Raw genomic sequence first — 15,005 nt, forward strand, 5'->3', positions numbered from 1 at the left:
TCCCCCATATCCCCCTCCACCATATCCCCCATATCCCCCCTCCCCATATCCCCATATCCCCCCTCCCCCATATCCCCCTCCCCCATATCCCCCATATCCCCTCCCCCATATCCCCCATATCCCCCCTCCCCCATATCCCCCATATACCCCATCCCCCATATCCCCCATATCCCACCTCCCCATATCCCCCATATCCCCCATATCCCACTCCCCATATCCCCCATATCCCTCCTCCCCCCATATCCCCCATATCCCCCTCCCCCATATCCCCCATATCCCGCCTCCCACATATCCCCCCTCCCCCATATCCCCCCTCCTCCATATCCCCCATATCCCCCTCCCCATATCCCCCCTCCCCCATATCCCCCCCATATCCCCCCTCCCCCATATCCCCCCTCCCCCATATCCCCCATATCCCCCCTCCCCCATATCCACCCTCCCCCATATCCCCCCTCCCCCATATCCCCCCCAAATCTCCCCTCCCCCATATCCCCCCTCCCCCATATCCCCCCGCCCCCATATCCCCCTCCCCATATCCCCCATATCCCCCCTCCCCCATACCCCCCTCCCCCATATCCCATATGAGCTGACGGCTCATAAGGCCGCGCAGCTCCCCCCCACCCGACCGGAACACCCGACGTAACACCCGACTGGATGGCTGGCCGTCGCTCAGGCCCGAGGTTCGAGTCACGCGATGTGGAGGCGCTCCTGGACGCGGTGGAGCAGAGGAGGGACGCCCTGTATCCCGGGCACGGCCGCAGAGTTGCCCCACGCCACAGCCGGCGTCTGTGGAGGCAAGTGGCAGAGGCCATCACCGCTGTGGCCCTGACACCACGGACAGGCACCCAGTGCCACAAGAAGGTGAACGACCTCGTCAGAGCAGGCAGGGTGAGCCTCCCCATATCCTCCCTCCCACATATCCCCCATATCCCCCATATCCCCCCTCCCCATATCCCCCATATCCCCCATATCCCCCATATCCCCCCTCCCCCATATCCCCCATATCCCCCCTCCCCCATACCCCCATATCCCCCCTCCCCCATATCCCTCCTCCCCCATATCCCCCATTCCCCCATATCCCCCATATCCCCCTCCCCCATATCCCCCATATCCCCCCTCCCCCATATCCCCCATATCCCCCCTCCCCCATATCCCCCATATCCCCCTCCCCCATATACCCCATATCCCCCTCCCTCATATCCCCCATATCCCCCCTCCCCCATATCCCCCATATACCCCATCCCCCATATCCCCCATATCCCACCTCCCCATATCCCCCATATCCCCTTACCCATATCCCCCATATCCCCCCTCCCCCCATATCCCCCATATCCCCCCTCCTCCATATACCCCATATCCCCCCTCCCACATATCCCCCCCTCCCCCATATCCCCATATCCCCCCTCCCCCATATCCCCCTCCCCCATATCCCCCCTCCCCCATATCCCCCCTCCCCCATATCCCCTCTCCCCCATATCCCCCATATCCCCCCTCCCCCATATACCCCTCCCCCATATCCCCCCTCCCCCATATCCCCCCATATCCCCCCTCCCCCATATCCCCCCTCCCCCATATCCCCCCTCCCCCATATCCCCCTCCCCCATATCCCCCATATCCCCCCTCCCCCATATCCCCCCTCCCCCATATCCCCCCTCCCCCATATCCCCCCCATATCCCCCCTCCCCCATATCCCCCCTCCCCCATATCCCCCCTCCCCCATTTCCCCCTCCCCCATATCCCCCCTCCCCATATCCCCCCTCCCCATATCCCCCCTCCCCCATATCACCCCTCCCCCATATCCCCCCTCCCCCATATCCCCCCTCCCCCATATCCCCCCTCCCCCATATCCCCCATATCCCCCCTCCCCCATATCCCCCCTCCCCTATATCCCCCCTCCCCCATATCCCCCATATCCCCCCTCCCCCATATCCCCCCTCCCCCATATCCCCCCTCCCCATATCCCCCTCCCCCATATCCCCCCTCCCCATATCCCCCTTCCCCCATATCCCCCCTCCCCCATATCCCCCCTCCCCCATATCCCCCCTCCCCCATATCCCCAAGTGAATCCAGCCCTAACCTTAACCTCTGCAATGCACGCGCAACTGATGGCGTGCATTCATATACCTGCCTAACACTGTTGCCTTTTACCCCTGCCACCAGCCCCCCCCCCACAGGAGAAGCGCGCACACAACAATAGGGAGCATGTGAGGACTGGAGGAGGGCCCGCTGATGAGAGGCCACTGACCGTACACGAGGAAAGGGCCCTGGAACTGGCTGGCGGCCCTGAGGACCGGGAGGTTGCTGATGCAGAGGTCGGGGGCCCACGAGCAAGTGAGCCACCAACAGCCTGTCCCCATATCCCCCCCTCCCCTATATCCCCCTCCCCCGTATCACCTGATCACTGCCTGATGTCTAACCATGCATGCTTCATTGTGTATCGCAGGACCAAACGTCCAGGCACCCATCCCCGCAGATGCACACCGCCCGCAGGATGCCCCTCGGAGACCACAGGAGATGGAGAGACCCGCACCCTCCAGCATGCGACGCCCGCAGGATGCCCCTCGGAGACCACGGGAGACAGAGAGACCCGGACCCTCCAGCATGCGACGCCCGCAGGATGCCCCTCGGAGACCACGGGAGACGGAGAGACCCGGACCCTCCAGCATGCGACGCCCGCAGGATGCCCCTCGCACACCACGGGAGACGGAGAGACCTGGAGCAACAGGGATACGACACCCCCGTCACGTGCGGGAGCGACCACTCAGCGATGAGGGGGGCAGCCACAGGCCCCCGTCACATCCGAGCCAGGACACCACTACCCAGGACACCACTATCCAGGACACACCTACCCGGGACACCACTACCCAGGACACCCCTACCCGGGACACCACTACCCAGGACACCCCTACCCGGGACAGCACTACCCTGGACAGCACTACCCAGGACACCACTACCCGGGAAGACGAAATACCGGACAGTGACTCAGAGTGGATGGGTGGAGACGAACCCCCACCCCAAAGTGCCATGGAGTCAGAGTGGGACGAAGAGCACGACACAACGCCACTGCTGTCACCAACACCCTCCACCATCGCAGAAACACTCACCACGGTTGGGCACTTTAGTGATGAGGCGTCTGGTACACTCACTGGTGCGCACAACACAGCCGTCCCGGTACAGCAGGTGGAGGTAGGAGCAGCAGAGGGACCGGGCGGTCGGAGGGCAGCCCAGGCCAAGCGAACATCTGCCGCCCAGATGGATCCCGGGTTCCTGCAGTTACCACACCCACACATAGATCCGATGCAACCACCGACACGGAGACGAGCGAATAGGGTGACGGGTGGCTTGCGGCGGCTGCGGTCACAGGTGGAGGAGTCCACCCGCGTCCAGGAGCTGGGAGTGGTCCCGGTCATGCGTGCCACCCAGGCTGACACCGCACGGGTGGCGTCCGCGGTGGAGGCAATGGGTGCGACGGTGTCAGACATGGGGAACGGTTTGCGAGGCCAGGGGCCTTCCGTGCAGGCGGCGTCTGTGGCCCAGGAAATGGCTGCCCTCTCACAGGAGGCCATGAGCCAGTGCCAGCGCCAGATGGCAGAGGCGCTCAACGCCATAGCCCAGTCTCAGCAGGCCATAGCCCAGTCTCTGCAGGCCATGGCCCAGTCTCTGCAGGCCATGGCCCAGTCTCAGCAGGCCATCGCTGAGGGCATCGGCGCCAGTGGCCATGTGCGAACCGGCGTCGCACTGTCACAGACAGGGTTTGACAACCCCCTGGGCTCCATGGCTGCAAACCTGCAGACCCCTGTCGATACCAGCACGGGCCTCCAGGACTGGCAGCGCCAGATGTCGGGGGCGCGTCGGATGGCCAGTCCGTTCGCATCCCCCACCCATGTAGAGGCCTGGGGGCCATCGGGCACCCCGAGGGAGCAGGAGGTGGTGTGGTCCGTCCCGGCTCCCTCTGTAGGGGAGGTCCCGGTACACCGCGACACCTCGGACTCCCCCCCTTCCGTCCCAGGTGCATCGGGTGAGCAACGGGCAGGACAGGCTGGCAGCTCGCCATCCCAGTCGCCCGGGCCGCAGCCTGGCCCATCTAGGCCAGGACGCCCCAGGAAACGGCCACCAAAGGGATCCAGTGTCAGAGGGCAGGAATCACAGGAGTCCACCTCCAGTTCTGCTGTACCGTCTGGGGAACCACGTAGACGTAGTCAAAGGGCCCGTAAGGCCAAACAATTAGACACTGAGTAAGTTGGCACGGGTGCAGGGCACAGATGAGTTTTAGGGGCTAGGGCACGTGCATGAACTCCTTTGGTTATTAAAGTCAATGTTACACCTACCGAAGCTGCCTTTGTGCTCTGTCCAAAGTGTGCGGGCGTGTCATGTACGTTGAGCGCAAGTGTGTGTGTGACGGGTGGTCTTACCTCAGCCCCAGGTGAGTCTGCCCCCTTCCCCCTGGGCCGCCATCAACATCCCCCGGGCAGAGGACGGGACCGTGCGCTGCAGTGTCACAGCCGCATGCAGGGATGGTCCGGGTGGATGGTGGTACTGTGGCCATGGGTCAGACATAGTCCAACGATGTAGAGCCAGGAGCTCATCGGAGGGCGGGTTGTCATCATCCTCCATGGCCTGCGATAGACACGCGTCCACCCGCAACTGGGTGAGCCCGGCCCGTTGTGCCGCAGGTGGATCGGCAATTGGGGGGGGGGGTGGTGTGCATGCGGGTGGGGTGCGTGGGGTTGCGGAGGGGCGTGAGGGTGCTGGGTGGGTGGGTGGGTGGGGGATGTGGGTGGTCGGCTGTTGCCATGGTGTGCGGTCTGTGGCCATACTACCCGATTCCCACGCCCATCTAGTCAGTGAAGCGGGCGTCTATCAGTCTGTCCCGTGCCCGCTGGGCCAGCCGGTAACGGTGGACAGCCACTCGCCTGTGTCTACCCCATCTGCCCTGACCATTGCCCCCATCCCCCTCATCTGGGGAGGACTGCGCCTCTTCCTGCTGCTCCTCCACTCCGCCCTCCTCTGCCTGCGGCACATCGCCCCTCTGCTGGGCTATGTTGTGCAGGACGCAGCACACCACAATGATGCGGCCGACCCTATCTGACCGATACTGGAGGGCGCCCCCAGAGAGGTCCAGGCACCTGAAACGCATCTTCAGCACGCCAAAGCACCTCTCGATCACTCCCCTTGTCGCTACATGGGCATCATTGTAGCGGTTCTCCGCCTCATTGCGTGGCCTCCGTATAGGCGTCATCAGCCACGATCGCAATGGGTAGCCCCTGTCGCACAGCAACCAGCCCCTCAGCCGGGGATGGCGTCCCTCTTACATGCCGGGGATGGATGACCGCGACAACACGAATGAGTCGTGTACACTGCCTGGGTGACGGGCGCAGACGTGCAGGATCATCATGCGGTGGTCGCAGACCACCTGTACGTTCATCGAATAGGTCCCCTTCCTATTAGTGAACACGGCCCTGTTCTCTGCAGGTGGCCGCACGGCGACGTGCATCCCATCGATCGCGCCCTGGACCATGGGGAACCCGGCAACGGCAGAGAAGCCCACGGCCCGGGCATCTTGGCTGGCCCGGTCCACGGGGAAGCGGATGTAGCGGTGCGCCATGGCATAAAGGGCATCTGTCACTGCCCGGATGCACCGATGCACCGATGTCTGCGATATGCCGGACAGGTCCCCACTCGGTGCCTGGAATGACCCCGTTGCATAAAAGTTCAGGGCCACCGTAACCTTGACGGACACGGGGAGAGGGTGTCCCCCGCCAGTGCCACGCGGTGACAGGTGTGCCAGCAGGTGGCAGATGTGTGCCACGGTTTCCCGGCTCATCCGGAGTCTCCTCCTGCATTCCCGGTCCGTGAGGTCCTGGTATGACTGCCGGGGCGGTACACACGCCCAGACTGAGGTACACGGGTGCCTCCGTTGCCGTGGGGCCGCGACGTCCTCCTCCCCCTCCTCGTCCTGTCGGTCAGGTGTCCCTCCAGCCTGGGCGGCTGCCGCCTGCCCCTCTACGGCAGCCTGCGCCGCCTCTCTGGCACGCTCCTCCTCCTCCTCCTCCTCCTCCTCCTCATCCAGGGCAACATAGACATGAGCGGCTGCCACCATGGCGGCCAACATCGCTGGATGGTCTGAAAACATGACGGCCTGGTGGGGGGGAGGGGAACGACGACATGTCATCATTGCCCATATTCCCTCCTCCCCCCAGCCTGGTGGCATGGACCGCATGGGTCCAACTGTTGGAGGCTGGCACCTGGCCAGGTGGACCAACTCATTTGCCCTCCCATCACCCACCCCGGCACGGACCCCCTCCCCAACCCCCAACCTCCACCCCAGCACGGACCCCCCCCAACCCCCCACCTCCACCCCAGCACGGACCCCCTCCCCAACCTCCACCCCAGCACGGACCCCCCCCCAACCCCCAACCTCCACCCCAGCACGGACCCCCCCCCCAACCCCCAACCTCCACCCCGGCACGGACCCCCTCCCCAACCTCCACCCCAGCACGGACCCCCCCCAACCCCCCACCTCCACCCCAGCACGGACCCCCTCCCCAACCTCCACCCCAGCACGGACCCCCCCCCAACCCCCAACCTCCACCCCAGCACGGACCCCCCCCCCAACCCCCAACCTCCACCCCGGCACGGACCCCCTCCCCAACCTCCACCCCAGCACGGACCCCCCCCCAAACCCCAACCTCCACCCCAGCACGGACCCCCCACCAACCTCCAGCCCGGCACGGACCCCCTCCCCAACCCCCAACCTCCACTCCAGCACGGACCCCCACCAACCCCCAACCTCCACCCCGGCACGGACCCCCTCCCCAACCTCCACCCCAGCACGGACCCCCCCCAACCCCCAACCTCCACCCCGGCACGGTGACCCTCCCCAACCTCCACCCCAGCACGGACCCCCCCCAACCCCCAACCTCCACCCCGGCACGGACCCCCTCCCCAACCTCCACCCCAGCACGGACCCCCTCCCGGCACTCCCCCGGAGCCCAGCCTACTCTAACCCCCCCCCCCCCCCGCCCCCCGCCGCACACACACAGACACAAGCCGAGACACACCTCTCCTCACGCAATCAGTCTGCTGCCACGACATTTCCTGCCCAGAGCCAACCCCCCAGGCCGTCACTCACCTCCTCGCTGGTCGGCGTGACCCTGGAGCACCGGGTCACGCCGGTGAAAAGGTGGTTTGATTCACGTCGACGTGAACGGTCATCACGTCGACGGGACTTCGGCCCATCCGGAAGGGAGAATATCGGAAGGCCGAAAATCGGCTGCCTTGCGCAGACCCGTGACATTCTCCGCGGCAGCGGCGCCATTAACGCCCCGCCGACTTTTCTCCCTTCAGAGACTTCGGCGGGGGCGGGGGCGGGATTCACGGCGGCCAACGGCCATTCTCCGACCCGGCGGGGGGTCGGAGAATGACGCCCAGAAGCCTTTTGGCCAAGATCAAGTGTAGTATCTGCTCTGCCTTTTGGCTCAGATCTGGTTTGTCTCTTTTGTGGGGACCATGAATTGGATTCAATTTAAATTTGAATTGGTTTTTGGAGCAGGCAAGGAGCTGGATTAGGAGTTCTCCCCTGTCCACACTCTGAGCCCTCGCTTTATAACTCAGAAAAAGTAATTTTTAAAAAAGTGATGGCCAGGCAGATGGGGTGGGTTCAGAGACCATTGTAGCCCTCAGGTGGTCGTAAACATGGCAGTGCAGTGCCCTGGTACCTTGGCACTTCTAACATGGAGCGGACCATTTGGCCATCCCCACAGCGAGCTGTCGTACACCTGGGGGTGCTGGTACTGGCAATGGGGCGGGGTGGGGGGCTGAGCATTTGCCTGAGATCAGGGACGAAATTCTCCGTAAATGGCACGATGTCCGCCGACTGGCGCACAAAACGGCGCAAATCAGACGGGCATCGCGCCGCCCCAAAGGTGCGGAATCCTCCGCATCATTGGGGGCCGAGCCCCAACCTTGAGGGGCTAGGTCGGCGCCGGACGAATTTCCACCCCGCCAGCTGGCGGGAAAGGCCTTTGGTGCCCCGTCAGCTGGCGCGGAAATGACATCTCCGGGCGGCGCATGCGCGGGAGCGTCAGCGGCCGCTGACGGCATTCCCGTGCATGCGCATTGGAGGGAGTCTCTTCTGCCTCCGCCCGCGAATCGGTGGGCCCCGATCGCGGGCCAGGCCACCGTGTGGGCCCCCCCCAGGACCCCGGAGCCCGCCCGCGCCGCCTTGTCCCGCCGGTAAGGTAGGTGGTTTAATTTACGCCGGCGGGACAGGCATTTTAGCGGCGGGACTTCGGCCCATCCGGCCCGGAGAATCGAGCGGGGGGGGCCCACCAACTGGCGCGCCGCGATTCCCGCCGCCGCCAACTATCCGGTGCCGGAGACTTCGGCAACCGGCGGGGGCGGGATTCACGCCAGCCCCCGGCGATTCTCTGACCCGGCGGGGGGTCGGAGAATCTCACCCCAGATCTTCCTTTAAGAATAGTGCCCCGATCTCGGAGGAGAGGGACCTGCCGGCTTGTTCAGCCCTACGCCCCCCAATCAGGATGCAGCTCACCCCAACCTCCAAACACAATTCTAAGTGTCGGGAGATTGCGATCTGCATTGCGCCAAACCACCCGGCAGGAATTGACCTGGGTTCCCACCAGAGACCACACTGAGAAACGTTTCGGGATAATTGCTCCCGTAGTCAGTGTTTCAGGTTGGTAACCTTTTGTTGGGAATTGGAAGACGTTAGGAATATAACAAGTTTTAAGGTGGTGGGGAGAGGAGGGGAGAACAGAACAAAGTCTCTGATAGGTTAGAAGGCAGAAGTGACAAATGATAAAAGGGTCAGTGGTGGATGTGACCATCAATTCACTCAAAGACACGAGGAGAAGTCAACCGTGGTTTTAATCAGCTTAGAACAGTGCCTGCCTGCGACTGGTACAATGCTGGGAACTGCCTGCAGGTCAGCTGCTCTTTATACTTACTCTTAAGGGGAGGAGCCATGGGTGGCACCCGTACATACCCCAACATATCCCCCTGTGGGTGAAGCCACACAATGGCCCATAGGTGGAGACCGCAAAGTCAACAACATAACACAACAGCGGAACATGATACAAATGCACTGGTGAATTATTAGCACTATACATTCACCACATTCACCCCCTGTTAAAAAATGAAGTCCGGCGGGGGTGACGGGCTCATAGGTTCAGAGGGTGCGCTGTGATCGCCGAAGCACTGGTGTTGCTGCTGGTCCGGGTGTCGGGCTCATCCGTGCTGGCAGCAGAAGTGGGTCCGGTGCGGGCACAGGCGTGGACTCCGGGAGCGGCTCTTCTGGAGCTTCATTCGGGGGATTAGCTCAAATGGTAGAGCGCTCGCTTAGCATGCGAGAGGTAGCGGGATCGACGCCCACATCCTTCAGCTTTTTTCTTGTGAGATGTGGCAAGTCAGGGACCCTTCTGGTGTCCCTGACTCCTTCATCTGCAAGAGGTGTGTCCAACTGCAGCTCCTGTTAGACCGCTTGATGGCTCTGGAGCTGCGGATGGACTCACTTTGGAGCATCCCCGATGCTGAGGAAGTTGTGGATAGCACATTCAGTGAGTTGGTCACACCGCAGATTAAAATTACTGAGGCAGATAGGGAATGGGTGACCAACAGACAGAGGAAGAGTAGGAAGGCAGTGCAGGGATCCCCTGCGGTCATCTCCCTCCAAAACAGATTTACCGTTTTGGAAACTGTTGGGGGTGATGGCTCACCAGGGGTAGGTGGCAGCAGCCAGGTTCATGGCACCGTAGCTGGCTCTGCCGCACAGAAGGGCGGGAAAAAGAGTGGCAGAGCTATAGTGATAGGGGATTCAATTGTAAGGGGAATAGACAGGCGTTTCTGTGGACGCAAACGAGAATCCAGGTTGGTATGTTGCCTCCCTGGTGCAAGGGTCAAGGATGTCTCGGAGCGGCTGCAGGGCATTCTGGAGGGGGAGGGTGAACAGCCAGCTGTCGTGGTGCATATAGGCACCAACAATATAGGTAAAAAACGGGATGAGGTCCTACAAGCTGAATTTAGGGAGTTAGGAGTTAAACTAAAAAGTAGGACCTCAAAGGTAGTAATCTCAGGATTGCTACCAGTGCCACGTGATAGTCAGAGTAGGAATGACAGGATAGCTAGGATGAATACATGGCTTGAGAGATGGTGCAGGAGGGAGGGTTTCAAATTCCTGGGACATTGGGACCGGTTCTGGGGGAGGTGGGACCTGTACAAATCGGACGGTCTGCATCTGGGTGGGACCGGAACCAATGTTCTCGGGGGGGGGTTTGCTAGTGCAGTTGGGGAGGGTTTAAACTAATGTGGCAGGGGGATGGGAACCGATGTAGGAAGTCAGTGGGGACAGAAACAAAAGGCAGGAAGGGAGAGTGTGTAAAGCATGACCTGAGAAAGCAGGGCAGAGAGCAAGGAAGGTCTACATTAAACTGCATTTATTTCAATGCAAGGGGCCTGACGGGCAAAGCGGATGAACTCAGGGCATGGACGGGCACATGGGACTGAGATATTATGGCTATGACTGAAACATGGCTAAGGGAGGGGCAGGACTGGCAGCTGAATGTTCCGGGGTACAGATGCTATAGAAAGGATAGAACAGGAGGTAAGAGAGGAGGGGGTGTGGCGTTTTTGATTCGGGAGAACATCACGGCAGTACTTAGAGGGGATATATCCGAGGGTTCGCCCACTGAGTCTATATGGGTGGAACTGAAAAATAAGAAGGGAGAGATCACCTTGGTAGGACTGTACTACAGGCCCCCAAATAGTCAGCGGGAAATTGAGGAGCAAATATGTAAGGAGATTACAGATAGCTGCAAGAATAATAGGGTGGTAGTAGTAGGGGACTTTAACTTTCCCAACATTGACTGGGACAGCCATAGCATTAGGGGCTTGGATGGAGGGAAATTTGTTGAGTGTATTCAGGAGGAATTTCTCATTCAGTATGTGGATGGATCGACTAGAGAGGGGGCAAAACTTGACCTCGTCTTGGGAAATAAGGAAGGGCAAGTGACAGAAATGCTAGTGAGAGATCACTTTGGCACAAGTGACCATAACTCCATTAGTTTTAAGATAGCTATGGAGAATGATAGGTCTGGCCCAAGAGTTAAAATTCTTAATTGGGGCAAGGCCAATTTTGATGGTATCAGACAGGAACTTGCAGAGGTAGATTGGGGGAGACTGTTGGCAGGCAAAGGGACGGCTGGTAAATGGGAGGCTTTTAAAAATGTGTTAACCAGGGTGCAGGGTAAGCACATTCCCTTTAGAGTGAAGGGTAAGGTTGGTAGAAGTAGGAAACCCTGGATGACTCGAGATATTGAGACTCTGGTCAAAAAGAAGAAGGAGGCATATGACGTACATAAGCAACTGGGATCAAGTGGATCCCTTGAAGAGTATAGAGATTGTCGAAATAGAGTTAAGAGGGAAATCAGGAGGGCAAAAAGGGGACATGAAATTGCTTTGGCAAATAATGCAAGGGAGAATCCAAAGAGATTCTACAAATACATAAAGGGGAAAAGAGTAACTAAGGACAGAGTAGGGCCTCTTAAGGATCTATGTGCAGAGCCACAAGAGTTGGGTGAGATTCTGAATGAATATTTCTCATCGGTATTCACGGTGGAGAAAGGCATGGATGTTAGGAAACTAAGGGAAATAAATAGTGATGTCTTGAGAAGTGTGCATATTACAGAGGAGGAGGTGCTGGAAGTCTTAAAGCGCATCAAGGTAGATAAATCCCCGGGACCTGATGAAATGTATCCCAGGGTGTTGTGGGAGGCTAGGGAGGAAATTGCGGGTCCCCTAACAGAGATATTTGAATCATCGGCAGCCACAGGTGAGGTGCCTGAAGATTGGAGAGTGGCGAATGTTGTGCCCTTGTTTAAGAAGGGCAGCAGGGAAAAGCCTGGGAACTACAGACCGGTGAGCCTAACGTCTGTAGTAGACAAGTTGCTAGAAGGTATTCTGAGAGACAGGATCTACAAGCATTTAGAGAGGCAAGGACTGATTCGGGGCAGTCAGCATGGCTTTGTGCGTGGAAAATCATGTCTCACAAATTTGATTGAGTTTTTTGAGGGGGTGACCAAGAAGGTAGATGAGGGCAGTGCAGTAGACGTTGTCTACATGGACTTTAGCAAAGCCTTTGACAAGGTACCGCATGGTAGGTTGTTGCAGAAGGTTAAAGCTCACGGGATCCAGGGTGAGGTTGCCAATTGGATTCAAAATTGGCTGGACGACAGAAGGCAGAGGGTGGTTGTAGAGGGTTGTTTTTCAAACTGGAGGCCTGTGACCAGTGGTGTGCCTCAGGGATCGGTGCTGGGTCCACTGTTATTTGTGATTTATATTAATGATTTGGATGAGAATTTAGGAGGCATGGTTAGTAAGTTTGCAGATGACACCAAGATTGGTGGCACAGTGGATAGTGAAGAAGGTTATCTAGGATTGCAACGGGATCTTGATCAATTAGGCCAGTGGGCCGACGAATGGCAGATGGAGTTTGATTTAGATAAATGTGAGGTGATGCATTTTGGCAGATCGAATCAGGCCAGGACCTACTCAGTTAATGGTATGGCGTTGGGGAGAGTTATAGAACAAAGAGATCTAGGAGTACAGGTTCATAGCTCCTTGAAGGTGGAGTCACAGGTGGACAGGGTGGTGAAAAAGGCATTCGGCATGCTTGGTTTCATTGGTCAGAACATTGAATAAAGGAGTTGGGATGTCTTGTTGAAGTTGTACAAGACATTGGTACGGCCACACTTGGAATACTGTGTGCAGTTCTGGTCACCCTATTATAGGAAGGGTATTATTAAACTGGAAAGAGTGCAGAAAAGATTTACTAGGATGTTGCCGGGACTTGATGGTTTGAGTTATAAGGAGAGGCTGGATAGACTGGGACTTTTTTCCTTGGAGCGTAGGAGGCTTAGGGGTGATCTTATAGAGGTCTATAAAATAATGAGGGGCATAGATAAGGTAGATAGTCAACATCTTTTCCCAAAGGTAGGGGAGTCTAAAACTAGAGGGCATAGGTTTAAGGTGAGAGGGGAGAGATTCAGAAGGGCCCAGAGGGGCAATTTCTTCACTCAGAGGGTAGTGAGTGTCTGGAATGGGCTGCCAGAGGTAGTAGTAGAGGCGGGTACAATTGTGTCTTTTAAAAAACATTTAGATAGTTACATGGGTAAGATGGGTATAGAGGGTTATGGGCCAAGTGCGGGCAACTGGGACTAGCTTAATGGTAAAAACTGGGCGGCATGGACTGGTTGGGCCGAAGGGCCTGTTTCCATGCTGTAAACTTCTATGATTCTATGATTCTATGATTCATTCCTGTGGACCAGTGTGGCGGGTGGGAGAGAGCGCGGGAGCCATATAGGGGTGGGGGTGCTGGACATGGTAGGTTGAGCGGGATATAGTGGGGGGGCTGCGGTGGTGGTGGTGGTGGTGGAGCCTGCGGGCGCCAGGTCCCGGAGAGAGACGGTATCTTGTCGGCCATCGGGGTGTTCAACATAAGCATATTGGGGGTTGGAGTGTAGGAGCTGGACCCTCTCTACCAGAGGGTCGGTCTTATGGCTCCTGACGTGTTTTCTGAGGAGGACTGGTCCCGGTGTCTTCAGCCAGGACGGAAGCGAGGCCCCTGAGGTAGCTCCACTAGGGAAAACAAACAAGCGGTCATGAGGAGTCTCGTTTGTGGCTGTGCAAAGGAAGGACCTGATAGAGTGGAGCGCATCGAGGAGGACCTCCTGCCAGTGAGAAACTGGGAGATTCCTGGACCGCAGGGTCAGGTGGATGGTCTTCCAGACCGTTGCGTTCTCCCTCTCCACCTGCCCGTTTCCCCTGGGGTTATAACTGGTAGTCCTGCTCGAGGCGATGCCCTTACTGAGCAGGTACTGATGCAGTTCGTCGCTCATGAATGACGAACCCCGGTCACTGTGGACATAACTGGGGAAACCAAACAGGGTGAAGACACTATGCAGGGCTTTAATGACAGTGGGAGTGGTCATATCGGGGCAGGGGATGGCAAATGGGAAGCGGGAGAACTCATCTATGATGTTGAGAAAGTATGTATTGTGGTTATTGGAGGGGAGGGGCCCTTTGAAATCGATACTGAGGCGTTCAAAGGGCCGTGATGCCTTTACCAGGTGGGCCTTATCCGGTCGATAGAAGTGCGGTTTACACTCCGCACAGATCTGGCAGTCCCTGGTCCTGTCTCTGACCTCCTGGGTGGAGTAGGGCAGGTTGCGGGCCTTGATATAATGGGCGAGCCGGGTGACCCCCGAGTGGCAGAGGTCATCGTGGATAGCCCATAGTCGGTCATCTTGTGCGCTGGCGCATGTGCCGCGGGACAAGGCATCTGGCGGCTCATTGAGCTTCCCAGGGCTCTGTACTATATCATAGTTATATGTGGAGAGTTCGATCCTCCGCCTCAAGATCTTATCGTTCTTGATTTTGCCCTGCTGCGTATTGTCGAACATGAAGGCTACCGATCGTTGGTCGGTGACGAGGGTAAACCTCCTACCAGCGAGGTAGTGTCTCCAGTGCCGCACGGCTTCCATGATGGCTTGGGCTTCTTTTTCAACCAAGGAGTGTTGAATCTCAGAGGTGGTGAAAGTGCGTGAAAAGAACGCTACCGGTCTGCCTGCTTGGTTGAGGGTGGCGGCGAGAGCGATCTCCGATGCGTCGCTCTCCACCTGGAAGGGGACGGACTCGTCCACCGCACGCATCGCGGCTTTGGCGATGTCCGCCTTGATGCAGCTGAAGGCCTGGCGGGCCTCAGTTGCCAGTGGAAAAATGGTGGCCTTAATTAGTGGGCGGGCTTTGTCCGCATACTAGGGGACCCACTGGGCATAATAGGAGAAGAATCCAAGGCACCTCTTCAGGGCCTTGGGACAGTGAGGGAGAGGGAGTTGCAGGAGGGGGCGCATACGATCAGGGTCGGGCCGTAGAAATCTAGTGCGAGGAAACAGATAGTTAACAGTAACTTTGTAAAAAAAATTTAACTT

At 58.6% G+C, this 15,005-nt stretch overlaps 1 pseudogene; it reads right to left on the reverse strand.

The window, feature by feature from the left end:
• The window catches only part of LOC140411448 (uncharacterized), a 13,293-nt pseudogene extending 4,691 nt beyond the window's left edge, over positions 1 to 8,602 (reverse strand).
• Positions 8,603 to 15,005: the final 6,403 nt, after the last annotated feature.

This window comes from Scyliorhinus torazame, chromosome 4 (assembly GCF_047496885.1).
Source record: "Scyliorhinus torazame isolate Kashiwa2021f chromosome 4, sScyTor2.1, whole genome shotgun sequence".
Lineage (NCBI taxonomy): Eukaryota > Metazoa > Chordata > Chondrichthyes > Carcharhiniformes > Scyliorhinidae > Scyliorhinus > Scyliorhinus torazame.